Below are 14,909 nucleotides of genomic sequence, written 5' to 3'. Positions count from 1 at the left end.
AATCTGTTTGTATTCTTGGCAGTCCATGGTACATTCAATACTCTTCTCCAGCACCACAGCTCAAAGGCATCAGTTCTCCTTCTATCCTACCGAGTCATTGTCCAACTCTCTGATGCATAACAAGTAATTGCAAAGACCATGGCCTGTATCAGATGCACCTTAGTCTCCAGAGAGACACCGTTGCTCTTGAGTATTTTGTGATTGGATTGTTAAAAATTTTAGATGTATGTCCCTTACCAGATATATCATTGTCACATCATTTTTCCTAGTCTTTGTGTTTCCTTCTTACCTGTTGGAGAAATATTTTTATGTGCATAAGGATTTGATTCTTAGAAGGTCTCATTCATATATTTTATTCTCTTGATCGTATGATTTTAACTATGCTTAGAAGATTGTTCATGCTGTGGATTAAGACTCTAGAGTTATTCCTAGCTTTTTTTCTGATGAATTTTCTTGTCTTTGGTTTTACTTCTGAGGTGTGAGTTTTCCTTAATTTTTCTGCAGATGGCTTTCCAATTTTGCCTACACCATTTGTTAGACTCTTCTTTCCCCACTTAACTGATTCCATCTCCTTGTCAAATCAGTTTGCTCTAGGTGAATGAACTGATTTCTGGGTTCTTTATTCTTTTTCATAGATATGTGTATCTGTTGCTGTACCAGTATCATGCTGTCTTTTCCACCACAGCTGTACATTAGGATTTGCATTGGGGAATTCTGCTGTCAGGAACCTCTCCAAAGTGCTAAAGAGCAATGGTGTCTGTCTAGAAACTAAGATGCACCTTATCCAGGCCATGGTCTTTGCAATTACTTGCTGTGCATTATAGAGAGCTGGACAATGACTAAGGATGACAGAAGAAGAATTGATACCTTCTGAGTTGTGGTACTGAAGGAGATACCATGAAGAACATATCATGAACCACCAGGAGAACCAATAAGTCTTTCTTGGAGATGATGATACCAAGTTTCTCCTTGGAGAAAAGGATTTTAAGCTCCATCTCCCATTCTTTGGGCTCATGCCAAGGAGGGACAAGTCCTTGAATAAGGACATCATTCTTGGAAGGGTGAAGGGACAGCACAGGAAAGGCAGATTCCAGATAAGATGGATTGACATGATAACTGAGGTGGTGGGGTTAGGTGTATTGGAATCAGTGAGAGTGGCTCAGGACAGGGCTGTGTTCTGAGCTGTTGTACATAGGGTTGTTATGAGTCATGTGCGATGCAGTGGCATAACAACAACAACAATTTTTCTAATTTCTTTCAGAGGTCGTTAGGGTTTTTTTTTGCTCTTTTTCTATTTGTTGGAGATGTTGAGTTAAAGAATTTATTATAATTTTTTTTCTTACCTTTTCATATGTTTTCTTATTGCTATAAATTGACCTCAGATTTCTGCTTTGGCTGTTCCCCAGAAATTTTGGTAAGTCATGTTTTATTTTCATTTATTTCAAGAAAGTTTGTTATTTATTTTTTTACTTCTTCTATCACCCATTCATGTTACAGCAGGGCATTGTTCAGTTTCTAGATGGGTTTTTCCATGGTTTTTTCTTTGTTGTCTTCTTTGTTGATGATTTCTAGTTTTGTAGCACCGTAGTCTTAGAAAATTATTTGTATTATCTCTAGTTGGTTTTTTTTTCCTTTTATTGAGACCTGCCCTGCAACCTAAATTAGGATCTATTCTGGAGAATGGCCCATGCACTCTGGAGAAGAATGTATACTCATCATTTTTCAGGTGCATTACTTTGTATATAAGATTGAGTTGGTTGGTTGTGCGGTTTAATTCTTCAGCATCTTTGTTGAGTTTCTTTCTGGTAGTCCTGTATTTCATTGAGAATGGTGTGTTAATGTCTACTACTATAGTTGTGGTGTTTATTTTTTTATTTTTTAGTTCTATTAAGATTTGCTTTGTGTTATTATCAGGTCTGTAATTTTGTGCAAAAAAAACCACAAAGCAAATCTTAACAGAGCTAAAAAAAAAAAAAAAAAAAAAGAAATAGACACCACCACTATAGTAGTAGGAAACTTTTAATATACCACTCTTAATGAAAGACAAAACTGCCAGAAAGAAACTTTGTGCATTTGAAGCAGGAGTGGCATCCACTTCGTAAACCATCCTCCAGAAAGTCCATGAACTTTGATAAATGTCAATAGTTGTAGGAGGGTCTTCAGGCCTTTCGTTCGTAGGGTCGCTATGAGTAGTGCTTGACTTGAAGGCAATCAACAAGAAAAACAATTTTGTACAGAGATAATAATTATGGTTATGTTCTTTTGTTCTACTTACCCTTTAAGCATTATTTAGTGTCTGGCCTTTCTTGTTCATTGTGATAGTTTTTACACTGAAATCTATTTTATCAGAGATTAATATTGCTACTCTTCCTTTTTTCTGGTTATCATTTGCTTGGTATATTTTTTCTCACCCTTTGATTTTTACTCTATGTTTATCTTCACTTTTAAAGTGTGTTATTGACAGCATATTAATGGGTTCTGCTACTCTCTCATCACTGGTTGCATGTAAACCGTTCACATTCAGTATAATTATTGAGAGGCAAGGTTTTAATGATCAATACTGAGAGTTCTGTCTTCTATTTCACTGATTCTGTGTTCCATTTCTTCAGTTCAGCTCGTTTGTCCCTTCAGCACGTTGCCAGCTTCTGAGGCACTGGTCTTAATATTCTGATTTGCAGTCTCATGATTTTCTATGGTTTGTAATATCTCGTTTGCTTTATTTGAGTTGCCTTGAATTGCTTTTTAAGTTCCTCTTGGCTTTTGCTTGTAGAATCCTGCAATTTTTTGAGGTTTTTCTTTCGCCTGTGAAAATATTCAATCATGTTCTTTTTTAATTCCATGTGAGAGTTCCATCAGACTTTTTTGGCTTCAGGAAATCCACTGATTCTGTGTTTTTATTACTTTTATTGGGTGAAATCTTGTTTTGGTTTTGTGTATAGTGTGATATATATAGTCTGTTTCTTCCATGTCATCATTGGGATAGAGGTTTTTTCTTACCAGGTGTCCTAACAGGACACCTCCGCTGTCTACCTCCGCTGAGGAGTTTACTGCTCCAAAAGAGGGAAGGGCAGCTTATCCTGCCTGAGTGTCTCTCAGGTACCTGGGCTCACATGAGGACTTGCTTCAATTGAGAAGTTCAATAATCCTGTATGGAGGGGGTGGCCCGCTCACTCCTACTATACAGTCTTTCCTCTCTAGTTCTGTGGCAGTTTCCTAGATCTGGGGGTAGAGAAGGGTAGCAGTTGTTCCTGTTCCTTCCTCTATGGTCCCACAGTTAAGTGTTTTGGGATGGAAGGTATGTTGTTTTTTGGTTGCAGCCCACGCTCCTAAAGGCATTTGGCCTCCTTGGTCTGTGGAGTGGTGCGACCAGCTTCCTCAACTCTCTTCACCACTCTCTCTGATGATTTGCAGGAAGGACTTTATTTCTGTTCACCTGCTCCAACACCATATACCTGTGGATGGTGGTTTCTAGGGCCTTCCAGTTAAGGCACATTGCTGGCAACACAGGATGATGTCCATATGGAGAATGATAATGACTGTTTAGATTCCGAGTGATATTGTTAGAGGTTCTGATTAAGATGATGCCAGTTAACATGACTCTGTGGCAGACAACTGGCTGCCAGAATGCTGCTGAGTGTAGGAGTAAGATTCTAGAAGGTGCAGGTCACTGTCTAACCCCTGTGGCCCTGATAGCCGTAGGTCCTCAGCCCCATAGTGGAGCCAAGAGTGACAGGAGAACTTTTATATCTGCACGCTGTGGGCTGGGCGGGGCTGGGCCAGAAGATTGTCGGGAACCAAGGTCGGGTTCACCTGTAGGAGGTGGCCAAGCCGAACTGGGGGTGACCCGCTGTGGTCCTTTCTGCTCTCTCTCTCTCTTTGTCTTTTGTGGGGCATACTTTTGCTTTTCATCCTTGTGTGTGTGCACATACATACATGCTGTGTATGTATTCAAGTATGTATTTGGCAGGATGCGTGTTACATGTGTTTGTATGCACACATTTGGTAAGTTATATGTATGTATGTGCTTGAGTGGATGTGTCTATGTATGCTTGTACTTGAGGGGATACAGGGAATGTGTTTTTACATGCTTGTCTGGGGTACATATGTGTTCAACTTTTTTATTATGTATGCCATCTATCATTTGTTGGAAACCTAAGGGTTAAGGTTGAATGTTGTTCCAGAAAAGTGAGAGGGAAACTGTTTATCTAATCCACCTCTGGTAAATAAGGCCTTGTGTGATGTGCCCAGTCACCTACTTCTGACCAACAATAAGACTGCTGTTGCCTTGTGCTGCTGGTCAGGTTCTGCAGCTGATGTGACTGCCTTAGAAAAACATCATCAAAGATACCTGGAGCTTGGCTTCATCGTTATCTCAGGGATCTCATAATACTGGATATACTTTAATTTTCTCCCATTAAATGTTTTTCTCATAACTCTATCCTAGAGACCTATAGAAACCATGGGAGTACTTAGTTGGATTGGTTCTCTTGTTACATCCTTGCTGTGTGCCATTGGTGGGCTAGGGGGAACCATGAGGATAGGAACCTCTCCCTGACCTCTAGGAGCTCCAAATTTACCTGGGAAAAGAGGGACAATCCATAGTAGTGGAGTGAAAGAGCCAGGAAGGAATCTCCTGGGCTTTAGGAGCACAGGGAAGAGAAAGACAGACAATTCCCTGCCTCAACTCTCCTCTCAGGGAGGAGTAAGGATTGTCCACATGGAGCTGGAAGGGAGCCCCTGGCTGAATGAGAGCCTGTGCACTGTGAATAGCCTGTCAGAGCACTGCAGGTAGGTGACAAAGGTCTAAAGAGATGCTAGTTTATAACCTTGTTACAAGGGGGAACCCAAACAAAACAAAAAACCCAAATCTATTAACTGAAAACAAAATTGCCCATTATATTTTAGGACTGAGATTAAAAATGTAACATTTTGGAGACCCTTTCTTTAGGTGTATATTTATAAGAGGTCTAACTGTCTTAAAGTACACATCAATTTAATAAAGGTACAAAGTTACAGACAAACAACATCTATTTAGTAAACCTATTATTTTAACTAGAAGTGTGAACTGTTGTCCATGCACAATTATTCTTCTTCTAACCACTCTTGCCTAGCTCTGTAGCACTCCTGCAGACAGCTGTATCTTGGTTTATGCACTTACTTCCCTATTGTTCTACATCCAAATTGTTTTTTTTGTTTTTTGTTGGTTTTTTTTTGTGTGTGTGTGTGTACTGCTGAGTGAGCATTCCAAAAAATGAGCTGCTGAGTAAAGAGTGCATGTTGTGTGGTATTTAGTGCCAGAACGTGTTGGGGGTGCATGTGTGTCTAGGATAGAGGCTTGGTGGATTCGAACTGTGTGCTTTTGGGTTGACAGGACAATTCCTTATCCACTAGAACACCAGAGCTCCCTCGGGTGGTGGTGATGGTTGTTGTTGTGTACCATCAAGTTGAATCTGATCCATAGCTGATCCTCCAGCTGGTTTTTGGAGGCAATTAATCACATGGGAGGAAATGATCCATCCTTCTTCCACAGAGCAACTGGTGGATTCAAACTATATGCCTTTGGATTGGCAGTGCAACTTATTATCACTAAGCCATCATCTTGTTGTTGTGTACCATCAAGTCAGAACTGACCCTCCAGCAGGTTTTCAGAAGCATTTAATTGCATGGGAAGAGACTGCCCACCTACTTCCACAGAGCAACTGATGGATTTGAACTGTTTGTCTTCAGGATTACAGCGCAGCTTTTTTGCTGCTGAGCTAGCAGAGCTATCATGTAGAGGAATGTGTTTGGTTTTGGCGTTTTGGTTTTTTCTTTTTCTTTCTTTTTTTTTTTTATGATGTAATCCTCAGAAATTTTAAGGTATTTGACTGAGAACTTGTTTGAAGCCTGAAGATAACTGATCTTGTATGAGATCTGTTGTTATTCTTAAGTGTAATCCTGGTGGCAGTGATTAAGCATTTGACTGCTGACTGAAAGGTGGGTGTTTGAACTCATTAGCTAGCTGCTTTTTGGAAAGAAAGATTTAGCACTCTTTCTGTGAAGATTACAGCCTTGGAAACCCCATGGGGCAGTTCTACCCTGTCCTTCATGTGGAATCATAAGAGTTAGAATTGACTCTTTAGCAACAAGTTTGAATCCGCCCTTCTGCCCCCAACAAAGCCATGGGCAGAGGCAGGTGGGATGGATAGGAGTGTGGCATTGCTCCTCCTCCTTACTTTTCCCCAATTCTGGCTTTTTCTTTCTCCAGCCCCTGTGGAAAATCAGTAAGGTTATAAGTGGTAATAGAGAGATGGGACGGAAACACAGCTAGAATACATTGGGCTTACCTGGGCAGAGGCTTTCTGTTTCATCCTTTACTTCTGAAACAGGTGGCAGAGGACCACTTGTTTATAAGTGAAAACAGTGGACAGACATTAACAGGAACAAAGGGGATCTCTCAGCCTAGCTCTCTTCTTCCTGGATCCTACTCCATACAGTCCTTTTTGTCTTTTAGAATTCAATTTGAGTCCCTCCATGCCCTGTCTCCCCATGTCTCTAAAATTTTAAGTCAGTTCCTCCTGCCTAAGACCCCCCAGAGAACCCATATGCCCCTTCCCCCACCCCAGGACAGGGTAACCGAAATGAGATCTTTTCTCATTCCTCTTTCCAGGCTGAAAATAGAATAAATAAGAAATGTTGTATTTCCAGAGTTAAAGGGAGGAGTGGAGGGAAATGGCCATTTTTAAATCTGGAGGCTTGCCACCATCTGAGTTATGCTAACTAATGCCAGCCCCATTGAGTCCAAGTCTGCTCTCAAATGTCCATTCTTCAAGGATTCCCTTTCCATGTCTTTCCTGTGCTTCTTAGGGAAGAGTGCCTGACAGGAAAGAGGAAGCAGAGTGATCATGGGGCCCTTCCTTCTGCCTGTTCTTGGGGTTGGTCCGGCAGGGGTTGTGGGTGCTGACCTCTGGCAGGGTTCCTGGATCAGCACTTCATGTGGAAATGAAGCCTGAGATCTCAGCCCCCCAGCCATACCTCATAAGTGATGTCTTGAAAGAGTCTGTGGGAAACCCAGAGCCTCAAGGTTGTTCTCAGGCATTCCTGAATCCAGCTTGACAGTCTCAGCTTCTCTCCCCTATCCCCTGCAAACACTGGCTTCTTGCTAATTGAGGCTTTATATAGTCCACATTTCCCCCAGCTCTGTATAAAGAGATTAGGAAGTGAGTGAGCCTCACAGATACTCCTAGGGTGAAGCTACTGTAGGGCATGTTTGAAGTTCTGTTTCCTTTTTCCTAGAGGAAGGGGGTGCTGACACAGTGGGAGATGCTAAGCTTGTGGCTGTGAGAAGGATTTTGTTCTTTTTTTAACCACTACTCAGAAACCCAAAAATAGCTATGTCAAAAGTGCAGGCATAGCAAACAGGCTCAGAAGAACCAGCTGAAAGCCATTTGTTCCCGGAGCCTTCATGCTGTTCCCTGACACTCTCCAGGAAGCATACGCCCCCTAACCCCTTCTCTGTGCTGTTGACACTTCTCCAAGGGTCAGTAAGTAGAGTACTAAAAAGTACTGCCTCATCACACAAAAATATATAAAAAAAGAAATTCCTCTGCATGATAGCTCTGCTAGCTCAGCGGCAAAAAAGCTGTGCTGTAATCCTGAAGACACACAGTTCAAATCCATCAGATGCTCTGTGGAAGTAGGTGGGCAGTCTCTTCCCATGCAATTAAATGCCTCTGAATACCTGCTGGAGGGTCAGTTCTGACTTGATGGTACACAACAAGATGATGGCTTAGTGATAATAAGTTGCACTGGAATCCAAAGGCATATGGTTTGAATCCACCAGTTGCTCTGTGGAAGAAGGATAGATCATTTCCTCCCGTGTGATTAATTGCCTCCAAAAACCAGCTGGAGGATCAGCTATGGATCAGATTCAACTTGATGGTACACAACAACAACCATCACCACCACCCGAGGGAGCTCTGGTGGCCTAGTGGATAAGGAGTTGTCCTGCCAACCCAAAAGCACACAGTTTGAATCCATCAAGGCTCTATCCTAGACACACACGCACCCCCAACATGTTCTGGCAGCAAATACCACTTTTCTACAACATGCACCCTTCACTCAAGGGTCAGTAAATAGTTAGAATACTAAAAAGTACTGCCTCATGCTTCTGTGAAAGCTCGTTCAAAACCTCAAACTCATAGCTGTCAAGTCAGAACCCCTTACAACTGACCCTCTAGTGGGTTTTCCAAGGCCGTAAATGATACGGGAGCCACGTGGGTGGATTGTAACTGCCATAGAGGCACGCACGGCCTTTAGGCCAGCAGCACAACTCCCTGTGAGTGAGGCCACCAGAGCTCCCTGACATCTCATTAGGAAATCGGAAGTCATCCTTCTTCTTCTTCGTTTTCTTTTGTAGTGGAATTTTCTGGTTTTGATTTCTTAAACTTGTTGCTGAAATGTTTTTGTGTTTTGTTTTTTTTCCGTTTGCCCAGGAGTCAGCTGTGACTCAGGACAGCCCTGACTTGTGCTAGTCTGTGTGCATCGAGGTAGAACTGTGGTCAACAGTGGCTGATGTTTTGAAGTAGGTTGTAAGCCCTCCCCCCCCCCCCGCCCAGGTGTCTCGGGTTGAACTTGCCTTTGTGGTTAGCAGCCAAGCATGTGACAGTTTGCACACCTGGGATCTCTATCATGCAAATAGAGACAACAAATTAAATATATGGAGTTTGGTCTTAAAAGGAGAATTCTTGTGTGCCATCAAGTCAGGACCGATTCATAACTGACCTTGCAGAGGACTTTTCAGAGGCTACAAATCGCCAGACAATTACCCATCTTTTCCCTGTGGAGAAGCTGGTGGGTTCCACCTACATGCCTTAGGGTTAGCAGTGCCGCTCCTTATCAGTAAACCACCAGAGCTGGAAAAGATCAGATGCTCTTACAATCAATTGCTTAAAAAAAAAATTTTAAAAAAAAGGTTTTCCCAGTTATAAAAGTAACAGGCTTATTGTACAGATGTTACACAAACAAGAAGTGACAAAAATTTAAAAATAAACATACTATCCAGAAAAAAACACCTCAACAAATCAACGTGTAATATTAACACATTTTTATTTGAATAGTGAGAGGCCCTTCTTGTTTAGGTAGCTCTGGCGGTGCCATCTGTAAGGCCCTGTGCTTCTGGCCTAAAGGCAGCTTCTCTGCGGGTGGAATATACTGTTGTTGTTATTGTTGTTATGAGCCGTTGAATCATTTGCGACTCATAGCGACCCTATGTACAACAGCCCTAAACCGTGCTCTATCCTGTGCCAATCTCATTGCCTCTGACACACCCATCCCGATTACCCCAGTCACTGAATCAATCCACCTCATAGAGGGTCTTCCCCTCCTGCACTGTCCCTCTACTTTACCCAGCATGATGTCCCTCTCTAAAGACCTGTCTCTCCTTACAACATGGATCCTGAAAGAGAAAGATGAGCCCATCTTTAGGCTTCCACTTCTCCCGCGTGGTGTACAGCATCCTGAAGAACCCATTGGAGGGTCAACTATGCGTTAGTTCTGACTCAGTGACAATCATTTGTGAGTTGTTCTTGGTCCACTTGCTTCCTTATTCCAAAAGGAAAGATACTTCCACATATGCCTCCCATATTAGCCTGCCCTGGAGCAGCACGGAGGTGTTTCCTGTTGGCAGACACCTCGGGATGTGGAGGGCTCCTGATATTGGAAAGTTAAAATTCTTTACCCAGAAGGGTGTCTTACTAGAAGTTCGGGTTCTCCATGGCACAAAGTCTTTAGGGGAGAGAGCATGAAGATGCAGGAACCAGGCCCTCAGTCTGTTCTAAACTGAGGAACCCCTGAAGGAACCATTTAGAACAAAAGTGACCTAATCTGTCTTGAGACAATTTCTCTGAAAGGACATGGATTGAGATGTGAGACTTGAATTCCAGTTCTGTCTTTTGTTAGCTGGCCTTGAGCATTTCTTGTCACCTCCTTGTTGAGGACTTATGTTCTCATTTATGATGTGAAGAAAGTCTTAACTGCCTTTTAGGATTGTATAAAAAGTAATTTAGAATCCAGTGGAGCTACATTTACCCTCTTCTGCTACCTTCCTTCTTTATTAATGAATTTCTCTTAAAACTGAGGGAGGAAAAAGAGGATGTCCAGGCTGCAGCCTGATGTACTTTGCAGAGCACAGAAAAGACACATGTCCCCTCAGGTCAGCCGCTTGGTCTTGGACCTAGTGATGATGCTGACAGGTATAGAGCTCTGACATGTTAGGCAGTTTCCCTGGTAAGCAGTTCCTAATTTTACCCCATAGCAGTCCTACAAAGTAGATGATCTGCCTCCCAAGCTGTTGCCATGAGAGGAGGCTCTAACGAGAATCTCTATTCCTGGACATGTAGGATAAGACTGCGAGCTGCATGGAGGCAGGAACAAATTCTTTAGTGTTGGGTCAAAGCTATCTTAAGCAGCACCACTGAAGCATGTGTATGTGTGTGGGGGGGTGATGTTGTGTTATTGATGTCCAGTCTTAAGTGTGGTACAGTCTACCAAAACTCATTGCTACCTTAGGAACAACAGATAGGAGCCTTCTACTGTCATGCACTATCACTGTAATCTCTGCCATGTGAAAACCCATTGTTATACTCATGGTCTCAGTCCATCTCCCTGAGGATCTTCCTCCCTTTTGCTTACCCTCCACCTTTCCCAGCATGATGTCTTTTTCTAGAGACTGCATCATCCTGGCAACATGCCCAAAGTGTGTGAGATGTAGTTTCTTTAACCTTACTTCTAAGGAACGCCTTGAATGTATTTCCTCCAAGGCAAATTTGTTTGTACTTTTGACAGTCCAGGAGATATTCACTACTCTTCACCAATATCGTTGTTCAAAGACACTAATTCTTCTTTAGGCTTCCATATTAGATATTGATATAACTTTATGTAGTTATTAGAAGTTAGAGAAACATCTTTATCTCAAGAAAATGACTTATATGCTTTTAGAGCCTGGCAAGCCCTTAGTTCACAGATCAGACAGCAGGCTTTTCTTGAGGCTGCTGACCTCCAACACTTGACAAATCCAAAATCAGTAAACAGTATGGCAAGCTGCTGGCTGAGGTCCAGAGAGCCAGAGGCCACATGGTGGTGAGCCAGATGAATATCAGATCAAGCAAAAAGCAAGAGAGCTTTGCCAGATGTCCATATATATTCAGAGCAGTTCATACCCCCAAAGAAACTCCTCTTCAGTGAATTGCCTGCTCATAACAAATAATATCATGGAGATGATTATAATCTATTCGGTCTCATCAAGGAAAAGATGATATTTTATCAGACCTCATCAAGGCTGCCAAACCAGAGAATCCAAGGCAGGGAAGTTAACATACAACCTGAATCATTACAGGGTCAAAGTACTCCCTGGACCATGCTTCTCAGAGCAGGACACATTGCATTGGCCTTAAAAGACCAGTTAGCTGCAGACATGGCAAAAAGGACAGGATACGTTTGAGAACACTTGTGGGGGTTAGACCTCAGAGGAGACACTTGGAGATATATAGAACTTAAATCTGGATGTGTGTGCTTATGTAAATAAGTGTGTATTTACACTTTCATGTACCTATATGTGAGTATGCCTATGGGAGTGTGCATGTGTAAAGAATGTCCTTGCGTGTATGCATGCCTGTTCCATATATGCATGTGTGTATGCCTCTGTGTTCATGTAAGTATATGCATACATCTGCACCAGTTATGTGTGTTTATTTGTACAGGTGTAGTATGCACACCTACACATCTGTGCATGCCTGTGTAGTAAAGAGAACGACAAAGTAGCAAGGAAGAACAAGTGTTGGGAGCTTGTTCACTGACTTTTTAGGAGGTACACACCCACACTCACACCCTTGAGAACCGGCAACATGAGAGGAACTAGAAACTGCTGCCTTCCTTCAAAAAATAAAATTGGATTCTTTTAAGGCTCATCTCCTAACTCTCCCTCTGTTGGAGGAACTCTTTCTCTAGCTAGGCCTACCATTGCACTGCTGGTCTAGAGAACCTCCCTGGATGGTATTTAGGCAGGACATAACTGGCTCTGGTATAACTTGTAATGGAGTGCTTCCACAAGTTTTTGCTTCTGCATTGAGCTGTACCTTTTGAACGAGTGAGAGATGCTAACCTCCAGACTGAGAGGTGGGCCAGTGTCAAAAGGGTTGATTGTATCCCTTCCTGGGACATAGTGTCTACTCTCACTTTGGCATGTGATCCTTTCCCAAGCTTGATCTCTTTTCTCCTGGAATATATCTGCCAGCTTCCATCCATTCCAGAGTCTCCTTGTTGCCTCTTGATTGGACTGAAGAAAGTAGCATGCAGTTGTGCCTCCCTGTTGACATCTCACTGTGTCCTGTGACATCCACCTTCTCGTCTAAGCCAGACCCTATATTGTGCCTAAAGGCAGAGTATGTGATGGTATGGCCTTCACTTCATGGCTTCAGAGCAGGCAGAATTTGTATTTATCTTGTTTCTCCCCAACTAGTTACCAGTTCTTGAAAGGTGACCTGAGATCAAGGCTTTCTGAGTCCTTGGCATGAGCTGTCTACCCTTGGCACAGAGCAGTTTGTAGTTACTTACTTTGTCAGTGCTTTGTTCTGTATCTGTAGAATGACTTGACCCTGCAGAGTCAGGATGAGTTCCACAATTGCATGCCATGCTCCTTGCAGGCTCTCAGTCACTAAAAACATCCCTTTTTGTTATCCCCTTGATGTAGAAGTAGATGTTGGCTAAATATTTGTTGGGAAAGTAACAGATTTATCACTCTGTGTTGTCTTTGCAACAGAAACAAAGCAGAGGTAGTCTAAGATATATTTCTAGGTGGTTCTATTTCAGTGTAGCTGAGTGTCCACCATCTCTCTGCTGTTGTGTACAACAATACTTTCTGTATTGTGTTGTAGTGCCTTTGTATTACATAATATTAGAAGCTGTGCCCTTGATGTTTAAAATACCAGCAGAGTGCTTGTGGACAAGTCTCAGTGGAATGCCCACAGTGTTCTAAAAACCCTCTAATGAGGATCCTGTGGATCACAACAGAACATTTTCCAATGTGGTGCCTCCGAGGCCCGTAGCCTTAAGCAGTCTAGTGAACATGAAGATGGCATAGGGTCAAGCAGTGTTTATTCTGTAATATAAGGTCCCCATGAGTTGGAACTGATTCAGAGACAACTAACAAGGTCAAGGTGCAGCACTGTGTAAGGACAGTTAACAAGGTATGCCACCCCATGAAAATCCCTCAGAGGAGAACTGAGAGCAAAGGCCCACCACTCCCTCCAACCACTGTTCGAAGCAGAGAGGAAACAGCTCAGGATATGTAACTTGGGGGCACTGATGCAGAGGGACTTCCTTTTAGGGATGTGGTGGTTAGGGGAATGCAGAATGTTGTATTGTGGTTTTGACTCTTCACACTCTGGAGATAAAACCACACTGCCTCTTCTTTGGGAAGCAAGTTGATGGTTTGTGATTTGTGTCAGGATAAGGAAGATAAGCAGCTTCTTTTTTCTTCTCTCTTGGTACACTTTTGTGCTTTTGTCTCTCTTGGTATACTTTTGTACTTTTGGAAAAAATCATGAGTAGGTAAAGATTGGTCACATGAGCTGCCAAGTCAGGGAGCAGAGCAACAGGAGGTCAAGGCATCTGGGAAAGGAGGAATAGCTCACAGTAGGCAGTATGTTGCCATCTTTTTCTTGAAAAGGATTGTTTTGTTAGAAAAGTGAAAAGAAAATGTGGTTAAAAAGTTTAGACAGAACTGAAAAAGAAAAAAATCATGTCATATTCTAGTCCCTCTGACAATATTTTGATTTATTCGTTTTAGTATTATCTAATATTTTTTAATTTTAACTTATTTATAATATCATATATCTAGTATTAAATACCTTTTATCTTGAAAAGAGAAATGTACAACCTGGAATATAAAACAACTATATGTCCTAAAGGAAGACCCTGGCTCATCATCATATACTGTCAAAATAAATATTGTTAACATTTTGGTAACATAGTGTTTAGATTGTTTGAACCTTTGTTTTTTCCATATTTAATGAAGTGTTTGAACAGCCCCTTCAGAGAGTTCTGGCAGCTGTGAGGCAGCAGAGATGACTGAAGCTGTGCAGGTCCTTCTCCCTTTTTTTAACTGTTGAAATTAAGATGAAATTATTGACAACTTCAGTCTTTTCTCCTTCTTTTGTGACATTGGCTACTTGCTTAGTGGTAAGGATTTTTGTTTTTTTATATAGAGAGGTAATCCATATTGAAGGAGATAGATAGATAGATAGATAGATAGATAGATAGATAGATAGATAGATAGATAGATAGATAGATGATAGATAGATAGTCAGTCAGTCTTTGATGCTCCTGCAGCAGATGTTTCAGTTTCTCTTTGCTTTCAGCAAGCACATAAACATGTGTAATGCAGATTGTTGATGAGTCCTCCTTCTATTCTCATACCACATTCTTAAAGTCCAAATTTTCAAATTATTTGTTCTGCATACAGATTGAATAGGTATGAAGAAAGGATACACCCCTCATACACACCTTTCTTGATTTTAAATTATGCATCTTTCCCTTGCTCTGCTTGAGCAAACAGCTTCTTGGTCTAGGTACAGATTTTGCATGGGTACAATTAGGTGTTCTGGGATTCTCATTCTTTTCAGTGTTCAGTCAAATGCCTTTGAGTAGTCAGTAAAACATAGAAAATCTAATAATCCCAGAAGCATCTAGAAGCTTAAATGAAGGCTGAGGCTTGGTCCTGAAAGGGAAATCTTGATAGGCATCAGTTGGGAGCAGAATTCTCATGCAGTCCCTCGGAAAGGAGTTCCAGTGAGCCCACATCAGGGCAGCTTTTGTCAGAGTTAAGAGCAAAATGAAAATTACTCTGGTGCATAAGTCTAGTCTTTCAGCTT

General features: G+C 41.9%; 1 protein-coding gene and 2 pseudogenes across 1 annotated transcript in view; 1 reads left to right on the top strand and 2 right to left on the bottom strand.

The window, feature by feature from the left end:
- Positions 1 to 3,713, bottom strand: part of LOC102854287 — a 27,940-nt pseudogene extending 24,227 nt beyond the window's left edge.
- Positions 1 to 14,909, top strand: part of MPRIP (myosin phosphatase Rho interacting protein) — a 268,574-nt gene that overhangs the window by 130,289 nt on the left and 123,376 nt on the right. The window lies entirely within an intron of this gene.
- LOC102853881 overlaps positions 1 to 14,909 on the bottom strand; it is an 84,778-nt pseudogene that overhangs the window by 21,514 nt on the left and 48,355 nt on the right.

This window comes from Elephantulus edwardii, unplaced genomic scaffold (genome assembly GCF_000299155.1).
Source record: "Elephantulus edwardii isolate Elephantulus edwardi_28Jun2011 unplaced genomic scaffold, EleEdw1.0 scaffold00526, whole genome shotgun sequence".
NCBI lineage: Eukaryota > Metazoa > Chordata > Mammalia > Macroscelidea > Macroscelididae > Elephantulus > Elephantulus edwardii.
Note: the sequence above shows the minus strand (reverse complement) of the source record. Positions and strands in the feature narration are given on the sequence as shown.